This window comes from Podarcis erhardii, assembly GCF_964252035.2.
Source record: "Podarcis erhardii genome assembly, chromosome: 9".
NCBI lineage: Eukaryota > Metazoa > Chordata > Lepidosauria > Squamata > Lacertidae > Podarcis > Podarcis erhardii.
The window spans coordinates 58883226-58899009 of record NC_138512.1 but is presented as its reverse complement, the minus strand read 5'-3'; the positions used below and the strand labels follow the sequence as shown (position 1 = coordinate 58899009).

Sequence of the window (15784 nt, the reverse complement as noted above, 5' to 3'; positions counted from 1 at the left end):
GGCACTGCAAAATAGGGGCTCAAAAGGGGCCCTTTGCTGAGGGTTCCTCAACAGCTGGAGCCAGCGTAGAAAATCAATGCCAGTAAGTGCAGTCATTATTTTTATTGTCGAGCTGCTTAATACAGGCAAAGGTTTTCATACAGTCAAACGTTTGTACGGGAAGATGCTCTTTGCATTTCCTCTGTTAGGTGTGGGCGTATGAAAAGGCTTCCTTATGCAGAGGTCTTGTTCAAACGAAGGCCAACATTATTTGCACATTTTCAAGCACTCTAATGATCTCAGGGGCATAATTTCCTTCAGTCCACCCACTATTTAGTCTGGCAAGATCGAGGAAAAGTTTGCTGATGTCGCCAGTTGCTCTTCAGTCCCGCCTGCCCCTTTAATCAAAGTATTACTAGTGTTCCAATGCTAACTGCTTTTAGAAGAACTTGCTAGAGAAGCTGGGGAGGCTCTCTTCCAGACTTGTCAACAGGGTGGTGGTGAAGAAAGTCACCATGACTCACACATTTATAATCATGGAAGAGAAGAAGCAAAGGAATATGGTAAGGTACTCCTGTCATGCCTATCAATCAAAGGTCACTGCTAAATCACATCTTTCTTTCATCCTCATTTGTTTGCACAAAGTTTGCAAGGTGGGTAGATCTTTGCTGGGCAGTTAGATGACAGAACTTGCAGCAAGTAATTGCTATTCCACATTTTCCACTCCTAGTCTACACAACTATGAAAGGTACAAGAGTCTTGTCCTCTTTTTCATCCGGTCACCCTAGCTATGAAGTACACTGTGTGGCTTTGGACCAGTATATTTTCTCCCTGGGAGGATGCTGCTTCTTGGCCCTGGGGAGGTGGGGGGTAGCTCTTAATTTAGCACAGCTGATTTGCTCTTCCTCAGTTTCTTTACCACCTTGATCCATTTCCAGCACTCACACTGCTGCACGTTTACCCCAGAGAGCAAGGGCCACTGATTTAAGCAGGGCTTACTTCTAAGTAAAGTGTGCACTGGAGCACAACCTCCAAGTTAGTGTCTTTTTGCTGGCACCTTGTCAGAGGTAAGGAAAGGCAAGTGAGTCAGAAGTCCCTGCCGTCGCGGTGGCGCTGTGGGTTAAACCACAGAGCCTAGGACTTGCGGATCAGAAGGTCACAGTTCGAATCCCCGCGATGGGGTGAGCTCCCATTGTTCGGTCCCTGCTCCTGCCAACCTAGCAGTTCGAAAGCACGTCAAAGTGCAAGTAGATAAATAGGCGGGAAGGTAAATGGCATTTCCGTGTGCTGCTCTGGTTCTCCAGAAGCGGCTTAGTCATGCTAGCCACATGCTAGCTGTACGCCGGCTCCCTCAGCCAATAAAGCGAGATGAGCACTGCAACCCCAGAGTTGGTCATGACTGGACCTAATGGTCAAGGGTCCCTTTACCCGTGTATCCACTTTCCTGGGTGTAAGGCCCATTGAATCTGGAGATGGTGAGAGGGGGTACCAATAATTTCTTTGCCAAGGGTGCAAGGCAGAGGTGCCAACTTGAAAAAATGGGGGGGGGATAAGTCCCACCCTGCATGATTGATCACATGATGTGGAACACATACCCCATTTGAATGACAATGCCCATCAACTTGGGGGGGGAGGTGGCCCCCTCAAAATAATTATAGGCGTGCTGAAGAACCCCTAGGAGTTGGCTCCTATAGTGCAAGGGAACCTAGGTCCGTCTCTGGTCATGACTGTTAAAGTGGCATGAGAGTGCTTTAAATGTTTGTTGCAAATTTTGCCATATTTAAGCACTTGGGCCATGGGTGTAGCCAATGGGGGCAGGGGGGCAGCTACCCCCTCAAGTTAATAAAATCAATAAAAATATATAACTATCTGAGGTTCTGCCCCCCTAACAAAAGCCTGCCCCCACAACAAAAATCCAAACATACATCTGACCAGTGCTTTCTTTTTTCTTCTAAAAAAAATGTTTAGGGGTACTCTCATTTTCCTACTAATATTGAAATACTGCCCCCTCAATGAGGCCAAACTTAGATCCACAAAATGTTTAGGGGTATGCTTACCCCTGCACCACTCCCCCCCCCCAGAAAAAAAGCACTGCATTGACCCTGTCTTATACATTTTTGCTAATTTACTGGGAGCTAAATACCAACGGTGCATCATTTTCATATAATTTTCTTTCAGCGTGTATCATGCTGTGAATTTAAAAGCCCAATTCCAGCATCTGCCACCTGAAGTGGTCATCTTTGATCTGCCCAGTGATAAAACTGCCCCTTTCCCCAGCAGCTAGGATGCCTCTCTGAAAAGAAAACAAGCGTTAATAAATAATAATAATAATGATGATGATGATGATGATGATGGCAGCGGGCTGTGCAGTTGCACATCTCAGGCGCCTCCCTCCCTGCCTGCCCTGCCCTCAACCCAGCCCTCCGGGTTGCTGCAAGCTCTCCGCTTCTTCCCGCGCGCGCACGCGCACACACACACACCCCTCCCTCGGGCGCCTGTTTCTTTTTCACCCGCGCTACTCTCACGACGTCGGTGGGAATTTCCAGCTAGGAAGTGAGAGGGAGGCGGGGGTGCGGGCGGGCGCAGGAAGGGAGGCAGCGAGAAAGGCGGGAGCCAAGCCCGGGGGCGCGTGCAGAGTCTTGTCAGCGTGTGCGGGCGGGCGGGAGAGAGGAGAGGGGCGTGCGCGCGGCTGGAAGCCGACGAGAGAAAAAAACACCACATCGCCAAAGGAGGGGAGGGGAAAAGCCTCGACAGTGACAGCAGCAGCAGCAGCGCAGGGCTTCCTTTTTCTCTGCTTTCCCCCTTCTCAGCCTCGCGGGCAGCGAAGTGACTACTTCTTCCTCCTCCTCCTCGTCGACGACAACAACAAGGAACCGCCAGGCTCCTTCGACCCATGGCGCTCTGGTGAAGCGGGACTCCTCCTGCTCGCCTCGGGTCTCTCTCCCTCAGAACTGCCGGCTCCTCCTCGCCTTTCCCCTCGCAGTGTGAGGCGACGTCGGCGTCAGGAATCCCGCTCGAGGTGAGCCCCGAGGGGAGGGGCGGGAAGGCGGGAAGCAGCTGCCGCGTTCCCACGAGACAACGCGGCTGCTCGCTCGCTCGCCCGCTGGCGCGCGCGCGCGCTCTCTCGCCCTCCCCATTGCCACGCGGGAATGTTTATGGATGCGGCAACCAGAGGGACGCAGGACGGGGAAGGGGGGGGTCCAGTATGGCTCCTTCCAGGCAGTCGGAGCCCCGGGGCCAGATTTGGGAGTCTGCTGCTGGTGGGCAGAGGAGGTTTTCGAGGTGCTTCTGTGTGGACAGAAGGGCCTGGGTCCAGTATACCTGAAGGAGCGTCTCCACCCCCATTGTTCAGCCTGGACACTGAGGTCCAAGGCTGAGGCCTTCTGGTGGTTCCCTCACTGTGAGAAGTGAGGTTACAGGGAAGCAGGCAGAGGGCCTTCTCGGTAGTGGCGCCCGCCCTGTGGAACATCCTCCCACCAGATGTCAAAGACCAAAACAACTACCCGACTTTTAGAAGACATCTGTAGGCAGCCCTGTTTAGGGAAGCTTTTAATGTTTGATGGATTACAGTACAGTGGTGCCTCGCAAGACGAAAAGAATCCGTTCCGCGATTCTCTTCGTCTAGCGGTTTTTTTCGTCTTGCGAAGCAAGCCCATTGACGGCTTAGCGGATTAGCGGCTTTTAGCGGCTTATCGGATAAGCAGATAAGCGGCTTAGAAAAGGGGGGGGGAGGGGGAAAAACCCGCAGGAACTCGCAATACATTTTCGTCTTGCGAAGCAAGCCCATAGAAAATTCGTTTTGCGAAGCACCTCCAAAATGGAAAACCCTTTCGTCTAGCAGGTTTTCCGTCTTGCAAGGCATTTGTCTTGCGGGGCACCACTGTATATTAATATTTTTTGGAAGCCGCCCAGAGTGGCTGGGGAAGCCCAGTCAGATGGGCGGGGTATAAATAATAAATTATTATTATTATTATTACAGATCTAGTGGTGCTAGTCTGTGGAAACTTGTGCCTCAGTAAACCCGCTTGTCCCTCAGGTGCCATAATAAGACTCTCTGTTTCCCTGCGGAGCGGCAGGGAGAGAGACGGCCTTTTTATTTTTGTTCTGATTTCCAACAAGTCATCATGTGCAAGTGATTTAAGGGAGGAAGGAGGGGTGAGTCGATTCCAGTTTCCAGGTGTGGACATTTTCAGAGCTGGCCTGAAGCCCTTTGAGTTATGGGTTAGCTGGGGTCGACCTCTCTGGGGAATTACATTTGTAGAGGGGAGTTCTGCATTTTACACTTTTCTTCTTCTTCTTGGTGCTGCTTGTACTCAACAGCTCTCTCTACTTCCTCATTCTTGGGCAAAGTGAACATAACACGCCGCTCCTCGTGCTCAGGAAAGCGGTGCTGGGACTCTGGGAGAGAGGCGCACATGGCAAGGCCTTCTCCCAACCCAGAGCTCGGAGTTGCCCCTTTTCTTTGGGGGCAAGGCTTTCCTGTGCCTTTGGCACTGGTGTCGAAGGCTGGTGTTCAACCGGGCAAGCCTCTTCCTCCCCCGCCCCTCACCACTTCCTCTTTGTCCCAAGAACAGTCTCACTTGCTAGCTACACAGCACAGCTGTTGCAGACACAAGAGCTCTGCTGCTGGGTCGGGAGAGCGAGGGGACAGCAGCAAAGCCATCTCTTTTACTGTGGACCTTAGGGGAGGGGACAGAACTGTGGAACATCTTCTTTGCATTTATTAACTTCACAAAAAGGTGCACGCTGCCTGATTGTCTCAAACAAACAGACCTCAAAGCAGGTTGCCAAAAAGATAAAACAAGAAGAAGAACCGCAACAATAATTTAAGACATTTGAAAAGTTGAAATAGCAAGAGATTGAAATTCGCGCCAGCTTTCTCAGCAGTTGGGTAGGCTAAACAAAAAATGTTTCTTAGCAGAATGTTTTGTGTGCAGAAGGTACCATGTTCAATCGCAAGTGTTCCCAGGTAGGGTTTGGAGAGACCAATGTCTGAAATCATAGAGAGATGCTGCCAGTCAGTGTGGACAGCACTAATCTAGATGAGCCAATGGTCTGATTCATTAAAAGGCAGTTTCCAATGTTACTGTTGGGGCAGAAAGGAAAAGAAAAGGTGATTTCATACTGAAAAGATGGGGGGGGAGGCAATATACTCACCCCCTGCTGCCATTCTGGAATTTGTACAATATTTCAGTTAGTCTCTTTCATGCTATTGAAAGTGTGTTTTTGTGATGAAGCTGGTTTTCCCCACAGTTAAGTTTATAGTCACTCAGCAATGCCAGGGCTCAGCCTTGAATTGAGGTATACTCCTAAAATAAATAGATCTAAAGCATGTGCAGAGTGCATCCCTCCCTCCACTACTAGGTTATCTGTTTCACAATAATCTGGGATCAGGGGGCAGGATTTTCCTGCTGAAAGTTGTGATTTCCATATTTCCTTTTTTCATTGTTATTTGTGCTCAGATATTAGGAACCTAAGAGAGCCTGTGTGGTGTAGTGGTATTGTGTGTTGGCCTGGGGGACCAGGGTTCAAGTTTCCACTTGGCCATGAAGATCATTGGGTGACCTTGAGCCATTCACTGCCTCTTGGGCTAACCTAACAGGGTTGTTGGGATTGAATGAGGGGGAGAAGAACCTTGAGCTCTTGCGAGAAAAAGGTAGGATAAACATGCAATAAATTAAAACAGCCATAGGAAGGAATACAGGAAGCCACCTTATATTGTGTCAGTCTTTAACACTGTTCATTCCTGCAAGAGTTTCAGGGCAGACACCCTACTTCCATTGCCAATATGTTAATGCCCCATAGCTTTCTGCTGAAATTCTCTTAATCGTTCGTATCACAGATATTTCAGGTGTGCGTTTTTGTCCCGATTTTGTTTTCCCACTTTTGTTGCAAGCAAGAGTGTGCCTCCAGATGGCAATAATGTAGTGACACTGGAGAAACATTGCAGAACAACTAATACAGTGGAATGATGTGTGGTATAAACCCACCACTGACACACTATTATTGCATCAGTGACATATTGCAGAATGCATCTGCTAAAAATACCATTCTGGAGAGGCCACTGAGTTTGTTACCTTCCCCACTGCATCCTCTGCCATACTCTATGTATGTTGCTTTTTCTTCACTTGGGTGTGTAATGTTTCTCAATGTTGATATGGTACAGTGGTACCTCACAAGACGAAATTAATCCGTTCCGTGAGTCTCTTCGTCTTGCGAAGCACGGCTATTAGCGGCTTAGTGGCTATTAGCTGCTTAGCGGCTTAGCGGCTATTAACGGCTTAGCGGCTTAGTGGCTATTAACGGCTTAGCGGCTTTAAGAAAAAGGAAACAAACTCGCAAGAACTCGCAAGACGTTTCGTCTTGTGAAGCAAGCCCATAGGGAAATTTGTCTTGCGGAATGACTCAAAAAACGGAAAACTTTTTCGTCTTGCGCGTTTTTCGTCTTGCGAGGCATTCGTCTTGCGAGGTACCACTGTATCTCCCATATGTAAGGCTGAGTTCAGCTGCCCCTGTTTGCCCCCCACTTGCCACCCAGTGATCTGTTCTCAGACATATCTGAATGTGGAACAGTGGGAGGGGAGAAGGCAGCAGTACCCACCAGGATATGAGCCTAGGATCTCTTTCAGCACCAACGTTTTGCATTGGAATATGTTAATAAGATTTCTGCATGTGCAGAGTGCAGCTTATTAGGTGGAATGAAGAAGGTATTTCTCTTCCAAGGCTTTGATGGACTTGAGTCCCAACAACTTTCACATTAAGAATTAATCACTAGTGGGTAGGAGTGCTTGCAACGTGTGTTCATAGAGCCAATGAAGCACCAATGGCTGATGTGTGTGTGATTTTCTGTGAAATGTAAACACAGGGAGTTGTTTGAGATCCTTTTGTTTTCAGTACCTAGACTGTGTGTTGCTTGATTGTTTTGGTTTAATTATTTCAGTTCCAATTTTAACTTGTGCCATTCATGCACAAATTGAAAACCAAGATGATGCAGGTGCAGGGGAAATAGATTTTACTATACACAGATTATTATTAGATTTCTAGACATTTTGTTGCGACTCACCACGGGAATGCTTTTGTCACAGAAAAGAAGAGCTGGACTTTGGGCTAGAGAAAGTGGGTTTTCTAAATGACTCACTTATGAACATGCAGGTTGAATTTCCTCAGAAATAAGCTGAATTTCCTCAGAATAAGGCCTTTTTCAAGGGAAGGGAGGGGATGTTAGGTTGTGACGCAGTAATTTTCTTAGGAAGGAAGGTGTAATACAGTGTAGCACTTTGCCCCATGAAAATTTGTTGCTTCTAATAGCAGGTTTGTTTGTTTTTTCATTATATGCAGACCTTATCAATGTAGCGAATTCTTCACTTTCCTTCTTCTTCAGCTGCTCCCTGCAGAATTGGCAAGATTGAGTTCTAAAGGTGTTTTTAGCTGCCTTTCAGTAAAATCATATAATCATAGAATGCATAGCTGTCAACTTTTCCCTTTTCTTGCGAGGAATCCTATTCGGAATAAGGGAATTTCCCTTTAAAAAAGGGAAACGTTGACAGCTATGGTAGAGTTGGAAGGTACCTTGAGGGTCATCTAGTCCAACCCCTTGCAATTCAGGAATCTCAACTAAAGCATCCATGTATTTTTCCTGAGTAAGGATGCTCAGTAAAAATAAACAACCCTAATTATTAGTGGCAGATTTTGTTAACTTTCACATGAAATGTTATGCAATTGTAGAATTTCCCCATTTCTGTTTGCTCACTATTAGCAGGCAGTATAATTTTGGTTAATAAAAGCCTTCTGTTGATACTTCTTAGATCTCTTCTAGAAGTAAGAAGCAGACTGCAAGGTTCAGTCTAGGGATGAGTGAATCAGTCAGTTTCTGGTTTCTTTCAGTTTCTCATTTTTCCAATGAAAATTCAGTATTTTTGTGTGAATTTATGTTCGTAGTTTTTATCTAATATGCACATTTTTTGCAGTCAATGTCCCATAATTTGTGTATGTTATTTTGATTAATATATGCATTCATATGAACCCTAGTTTGTGCATTTTTGTACTCATTACTTGGTTTGAGAACAGCACTGCAAAACGTGGAGCTGCATGATTTTCAAAGGATGGTTGTGTTTCAGTTTGCATATTATTTTAGAAAGTGCAGATTGGATAGGGTCACCTTTAAATGCAAAGTGAATTGAATTTCATCGCCATCCTGAGCTTCAGTCATCTACAAGCCAGATAAAAACCATAGAATAAAGTGTTTGCTAACCTTAGACACAGATTATTGCTTTGCAGTGATGTGGTTTTTTAACAACACCTTTCTGCCCTTCCTAAAAAGAAACCCACAGCCTAATCCTAAAATGGATTTTCTTCTTTTTTAAAGCTGAAGAGTAAAACAAACAGTGTGGAGCTGTTACTGTTATGTGAAGTAAGACTTGTGCCAAGATCTTAACCGCTTAACTCATTCTTCTACTTGGCATCTAGAGTATTTTGTTTTACAACCCTAATTTGCAGGAGCATATGGATGGAGCTGTTTATAAAGGCCTCTTCACTCATTGTAGCGTTCCACTCAGGAAATGGTACATAGTGCCCTGGGTACATTGCACTGCCATGATTTACCTTTACTGCATAAGCACAATGCCAGCTGGAGCATCCTGCCTTAGTTATGTATGAACAGTGAAATAAACAAGGTGCATTCATGGTTTATTATGGACATATTAGAACAGTGTTGCAAGGGTAAACCAAGGCCCAGCATCTTGTTCTTATTTTTTTAAAAAGCAGCCAGTAAGATACTTCTCTAAGCGCTCACAAGCAAAGTATGAATGTGTGGCCTTCCTTAGTTTCTAGTCCTCAAGGCCTCGCCCTTCAATGTATTCTGCCTCCATACATTACTTATAATGGTTAATAGCCATTGATAGGCCTATCCTCTATGAATCTGTGTCATGCATTTTTAACATGAGGGTGCATTGTACATACTAGGTGGTTTGTGGGGAAATAATGGGGCAACACAGATGCCTTCATGCCCTGTTTGCAGGTTTCCTTGGAACACCTAGCTGGCCACTGCTGATACTGGTATCTAGGTAGAAAATTATCCTTATACCAAATGCCCTTACGTGCTTGTCAGCACTGTGGCTTCTGCAAGGTTGTATACATATCCAGTTAATATCCAGCCCCTGCAGTCAACATATCCAAGGATCTTTTGCCTCTTCATTATGCAGTAACCCACCAAGTATGATGATGTTATACATACACCATGTTGTATCTGAATTTTTGTTTGTGCACATGTGCACTTTTTCTAGTCTAACACTGTGGTAGTAGATTTGACAAACATTTGATAAATTATCCATTTTAAGTGTAGGAGTTTAAGAAGCTACAAATTGCCTCATGTGCAAAATATGATACATGTAATAACTACTAATGGTTAGAAATAGGGCCAGCCTGCCCATGAGGTGGAGTGAAGCAGCCAACTTTGGGCAGTGGAATTCTTTGAGGGTCGTGTGGCTGTGGGGGCTGCAGCTGTTTTCAGCAAGATCTCATGGAGCTCGCAAAATATCTTGCGAAATCTCTGCAAGATCTCATGAGATCTTGCCAGAAGCTGCCACAACATGATCCCAGTAAACACTGCTTGGGCAGGAGGGACAGCACTTTCCAGTTTTGCCTCAGGCAACGAAACAGGACAGGCCTCCCCCGTTATATGGTACATAGAGCTTTTGCCACTGTAAGCTCTAGGCTTTGCAATACTCTTTTCTCTATCCTCCTTTCAATAAGCCCTGCTTATTGAACATTCACAAAGTTTCCTGGGAGGTTCTATGAAGTCAGCAGTTTATTGAGCATTCATTTGGATCTGCTTGCAGGGAGGTTATATGAAGACATGCTGAGGAATCGCTATCCCACACTTTCCAGCACATTTCCCCATCACTTTCCTTGCTGCAAAAAGTATTGATTTTCTTTAAGCAGGTTTGTTGTGCAAGAGCCCAAATCCATATTAATTGTGCAAACTGAATTTTCTGTCATGCATTCAATCCCATCTGTAAAAATATCAAGAAGTTCCCTGAGCACAGCATCTGTTGTAGGTGTTCCTTTGCAGAAGGATGGGATGAGCTTCACTGGATAGAGTACAGAATGTAGGTATTATAGTCAGCTCCAAAACATACCTTTGCACTTGCAGTTCTATATTAACAACATGCAGAGAAATAACAGGAGAGAAGCTCAAGAGTGCTTAATGCAACATGGGACTATAGACTTGTCCACATTTGAGCATTTTTTAGCTATTAATCAACCATTACTCTATTCAAATTAGACTGGAGTAGTCCACACCCACACATACCTGAATTTGTATACTGAAGAGCAAGCTTGGGCTTTCCCATTCATTACAGGCATTTTCTTTTGTGTTTGTTCCTGCCTTCTAATTTGTTGCTTCTGTAATGCCAGTTAAGTACCAGCAGGGATGCATGCAGATAGCTGTGTGCTCATCTGCAGTGTGGAAAATAATAATACTGATTTGACCTTGTAGTGATTATTGAGGCAAGGATCAGTTTCACACATAATGCTAAACTATGGTTCATTTTGTTGAAATGTGGCTCCACCTCAGCAGACAAACTATGGCTTATTTCTGGGCAACAAACCACAATATGAAACCATGGTTTCTTCTTGGCTTATGACCCATGGGTTGTTTCAACTGTGGTATGGTGTTATATCTGAAACCAACAGCCTTGCTTAACCACAGTTTACTTGACCACCGCACCCCAGATGGTCACCAAGCTACAGAGACATGGGGTAAGAGCAGCTTAAAAAGAGCCAAGATTTGGAGAAACAAAAAGTGGTTTGTCAGTTCATTGGTGAGACAGGTCATGTTTTGCTGAACAAATAATCATGGTTGCATTCATAAATAATGTGAAATCACATCTGAAATGTGATATCACAAATGGTTATTATTTGGTTGTATTTGAAGAGGCATTAGCACGTTTATCCCTGCCATAACTTGTTTTGTTTTATTGACTCATGGATAAGTAACTGCCAGAAAAAAAGTATTGAGCTGAAGAACTAGTTATTGTCCCTTGAAAGCATTTTACCCCCTCCGTAGATAATCTTTTGCGGTATGCTTGGCACAATTATGGCCATTTCTCTTTAACCCAGCAAGAGCAATTCTGGACAGAATTTGTTTAGCTTTAAGTGATTGGATAATCACTTCTTCTATACAGGCCGAGGTTTCTTTCATGGAACTGGGAATAATTCATTTTTCTTTTTGCACGGATTTTAATGTTTCGGCATTCTTTGGCTTAGGGAAGCCCGAGCAACTCTAAAACCACGTGATTCCCTTGCGAAGTTTTGCAAAACATGAAGTGAATGGTTTTGATTGAGAACTGGGTGCATAAAGTCTTCCCTTCCCTATGTTCTACGTGATTTTAGACTGCATTATTTTAATAAGAACATAGGAAGCAGCCTCGCTACCAAGTCAGACCACTCAGTATAGTTGACACCAGTTGACAGCAGCTCCCAGGGATTTCCGGCTTGAAAGAGTCTCTTCCAAACTTACCTGGAGATACCAGAGTTTGAACCTGACACCTTTTTCCATGCAAAGTATGTACTGTACCTCTGAGCTATGGCTTTCCCCCAATATTGTATGGAGATTCATTTTTGAAATGGGAGACTGCCTTCCCAATCTTACAACAGATAAATTCTCAGGAGAACAAACTCAAGTTTCTCTTTCTATTATGTCCTCTTTGCATATATGCCTCATTTGCAAACAAAACTTCTTAAATGAAATTCCCAATTGCTGTGAGTGTTACACACCTTAGGGTTGTTTCTGTTTTAAGGGAGTGTTGAAATACTTTTATTAAAGATAATCTAAACGTCTTTCAGCTTTCAATTAGTGTTACATTTTATGACTTCCTTGATATACATTCTAATCTTTAAAGTTGCACAAAAAAGATACACTGAATCTCTCTTTTTTTTTTACTTGCTGTTCATGAGATATTAAGAAGTTGTTTCACCTAGTGTCTGCAACACTGTTTAAACTATGGTAGGTTATGCTTATATCAGCATTTTATCATACAACATGTATTACAGGCAATTAATATAATTTAGGAAGGATAGTTTCATAGTGATACCTACTCCCATTTCCTTTTCTTGCTCCATTAGATGGTGATATAACCATTATTTACACCCAGAAATTACTATATTAAGCAATTCCTGATTTCTTAATGGTCTTTCCAATTGCTTTTTGTACTTAATGTTTCAGTGTCGATATGTGTGCAGAAAAGCCACCTAGCAAATACTGCATTCCTGAAAGCACATTCTCATAACAACTGTATATTGTTGTTGTTTTCTGCATGCAAACTGAATTACTGGATTTTCCCCACAGTTTTGTGACTGTGCTGTATGTAAGTTTAGACTGTGGTATTGGATGAAAAAGTCACCATCCTAATAGTGGGTAGTTCTAACCACTAAAAGCCTTTGAAGCTGTGCTAGTCATTCAGTGCCTTGTGTAATCTTAGGAGCTGGGAAGTGCAGGTGGCTGGATTTCAGCGTGCAGGATTTCCCCAGAACAAGTCTTTGGTGCTCTGCCTATTTCTCTTCCCAAATGACTAACAGAGCAGCAGGAGAATAAATTATGTAAATAAGCAAATATTTGCACAAAATGCTTTTATTTGCATCATCTGCATTGGTTTTTAAAATGAATACTATATGAGAAGTTTGCCCTTCTTATAACTGGCACTGTCTGATACACAGGCTGAAACAATTCCTGCAATGCTCCAGAACAGGCGTCCTCAACCTCGGCCCCCCCAGATGTTTTTGGCCTACAACTCCCATGATCCCTAGCTAGTAGGACCAGTGGTCAGGGATGATGGGAATTGTAGTCTCAAAACATCTGGAGGGCCGAGGTTGAGGAAACCTGCTCCAGAATTTGCTTTTTCCGGAACAGAATTGGAGTTACCTCCATTCATAAGTTTTATTTCATTCCTCTCTCATTCTCTAACCCAGGCATTCAGGTGTAAAATTCCCCTCCGGGTTAGAGTTGCTATATTTCAAAAAGTAACAATACAGACACATAAGATGTGGTTTAAGCTATTTTTAAGAGAAATTGGCAAAAACGACCTTGCCAACATGGATCGTCATACGTCCAGATTTTCCCAGACATTCTGCCAATTTTCTCCCAGAAACTGTTTCCGACTGCAGTATTCCAGATATGTCTGGAAAATTCCTGTTGTATGGCAAACCTACTCCAGGTGCACTTTTCATTGTAGGATTTACACAGATGTAGACCTATAGTGCAATTCTCATGAAGCATTTCTTGTAAACCATGTCCCCAATTTCAGCCATTTACAGTTTTCCTTCTTTGCAGAACAAACACCCAAGTATCCCAAGAAAGCCAACTGAATTTTATATGTGGGGTGCTGTTTTGTCCCAGTGTTTCTTTTTTCAAAACAACAACACAAAACTTAGCAATTGACAGAGGTTTAAGTGCCCAGACAGAGTTCATACTAAGATAAACCATAGGTTAGTGCAGGCATAGGCAAACTCGGCCCTCCAGATGTTTTGAGACTACAATTCCCATCATCCCTGACCACTGGTCCTGTTAGCTAGGGATGATGGGAGTTGTAGTCCCAAAACATCTGGAGGGCCAAGTTTGCCTATGCCTGGGTTAGTGTGACTGTGCTGGATCCTGATGAAAAGCAAAGTTGGTGCAAGTCTTTGCTGGACTCAGCACTTTGTTGCAGGTGAACCAGGCCATTTTATAGCTTGTGGTGAAAAAAGATGCACAAACTCCTATACAGGGTTGTTTTTTTTTTTACAAATCTTGTCTTGATCTGGTGGCCCAAAGGAGGGCTTGGAGTAGTTGGGTGCAGGTATACCAAAGGATGCCAAACATGCCAAAGCGATCAGTTGCAGTGCTTTATTAAAGAAGGTGTAGACTTACAGCAAATCAGCCTGCCAATTCTCCTAACCTTTGCAGATGCAGGACGGACTCTGCAGCAAGGAGATGGCTTGCCCGTGCCTAAGCAAATGTTTATGTGTTCTTTATACAGCAAAGAGGTTTGCATGACGATACCTACAAGCACTGGATAATAAACCCAGCACCCCAAGCCCCACAGATAAGGGTAACATCAAAGCAAGTGAGTATAAGCGTATATGAATTTATTACTACAACCACTACCAGTTAATTGTGGGGTTATCTTGACTAGCAAGATGGCATTAGCAAAGTTTCCAGAACAGTTCCTTTGGTTCAGCACAGGTCTGTAATAAATAAAAAGATTGCTCAACAAGAAATAAAACCAGTGTTACTTGTTTTTAGCATTAAAATATAATATTGAATCTCAGGGGTGAACCACCCATCTTTGTTCCAAATCTAGCCCTCTCTGGGCTAGAGGTTACAGTGAATGTCACATTGGGAATGAATAATACACATAGCGCTTAGTGAACATTTGTGCACTTTTGTAATCTGTTAGGCTTTCTGAACTTTGTCTCATATTTTTATTTGCTGTACTTGAACAAGAAAAGGGGCTATGTCTAATATGCCAAATGTTGTTTTATAGATCCAGTATGGTCATGATAAAAGTCTGAGCATGATAGATTATCTTTTGCTGGACTTCCGTTGTTTATCAACTACTTTAATGACCTAGGAACTGAATGTTTGTAAAGGAGCCAAATTACTAGACTTCAGATAGCTTAATTCTTGAGGTTTATGGGGCTGTATGTGAATTAGCGTTGGGAAATATGTCAGAATAGCCTTGGATCATTGGAGATCATATCCACTGGATAGGGAACCTCAGTATTGCACAGAAACTTGCAGGCCAGAACTTTAGGAGACTGCCTAAAGGTAATGAGCTATATTCAATGTCTTGCTATTCAGGGCTGGAGGAATGAAGAGCACTCAGGATTTCAGTATATTAACAAAGTTCTGAGAGAATAATAGAATAAGGGGTGGGGGTGGGACAAAAGTTAGGACCATGCAGCCACTAGTCTCTCATAGATTATCCATAAAGTCTAGGCCACAGCTGTTCCACAGAGGGCAAGAGGTTTGCATGACGATACCTACAAGCACTGGATAATAAAGAGGCAAGGTACTTCATGCTACATTTGCCTTCTTCTGCTTCAGTCAGTTTCTAGAATAGTGTTGCACCAAAACTTTCTCCTGCTTCCCCCTCTCTGTGAGAAATGGAGAAAATAAAATATTTTTAAGAATTATCAAAAGCAAGAGAAAAATACAATTAAATAATCATGGGTCAGGTGTAGGGTCATAGATGCGCTCACCTTACTTTTGAGGTGGCCATGGGGGTTTCTGTGAGTGTCCCATTTTTCATTCTACATATCATTTTGCCAGTGAACTGCTGTCTGCAGTCTTCCTGGGTGCTGACACTTCAAATTAAAAAAATCCAGGGCAAGGCATCATTTGGTAACTCCCCCTATTGGGTTTTTTCAGTCCAGGAAGAGTGAGCAGCCAGGAAATCTACATTAATCCATGCAAGGATAACTCAAAACCCTGCACTGACCAAAATTCTAAATAAATTCTCAATTGCCTTGAGAATTTGGGGAGAACCAAGGAAGCTTCTTTCATAGATTAATGGTTTTCCCACAAGTAGCTGGAGGGTGGATTGCAGCGCAGTCCGAGTTTAGCACTTCTGAGATGATGAAAACTTGAATCTGAAATGTAAAGAAATACATACTCAACAACCTTTTGATAGGTTTGCTTGCTTGCACTGTGAAACATCCTTATTTGAAAATATAAGGCTATTTTAGTCATTTAATCTGGTGCTGTGAATCATCGACAAATGCATGAAACTGCAGCTTGCATGCCTTTGTTCTTAGCTGGGGGGGATTT

The 15784-nt window shown here is 43.7% G+C and overlaps 1 protein-coding gene across 1 annotated transcript in view; it reads left to right on the top strand.

The window, feature by feature from the left end:
• The first annotated feature begins 2595 nt into the window (after window positions 1–2595).
• Window positions 2596–15784, top strand: part of NFKB1 (nuclear factor kappa B subunit 1) — a 74034-nt gene continuing 60845 nt past the window's right edge. The window contains exon 1 of the mRNA XM_081876724.1: window positions 2596–2998. The gene's annotated coding sequence lies outside the window, so the exon portion shown is untranslated. The remainder of the gene's footprint in view (window positions 2999–15784) is intronic.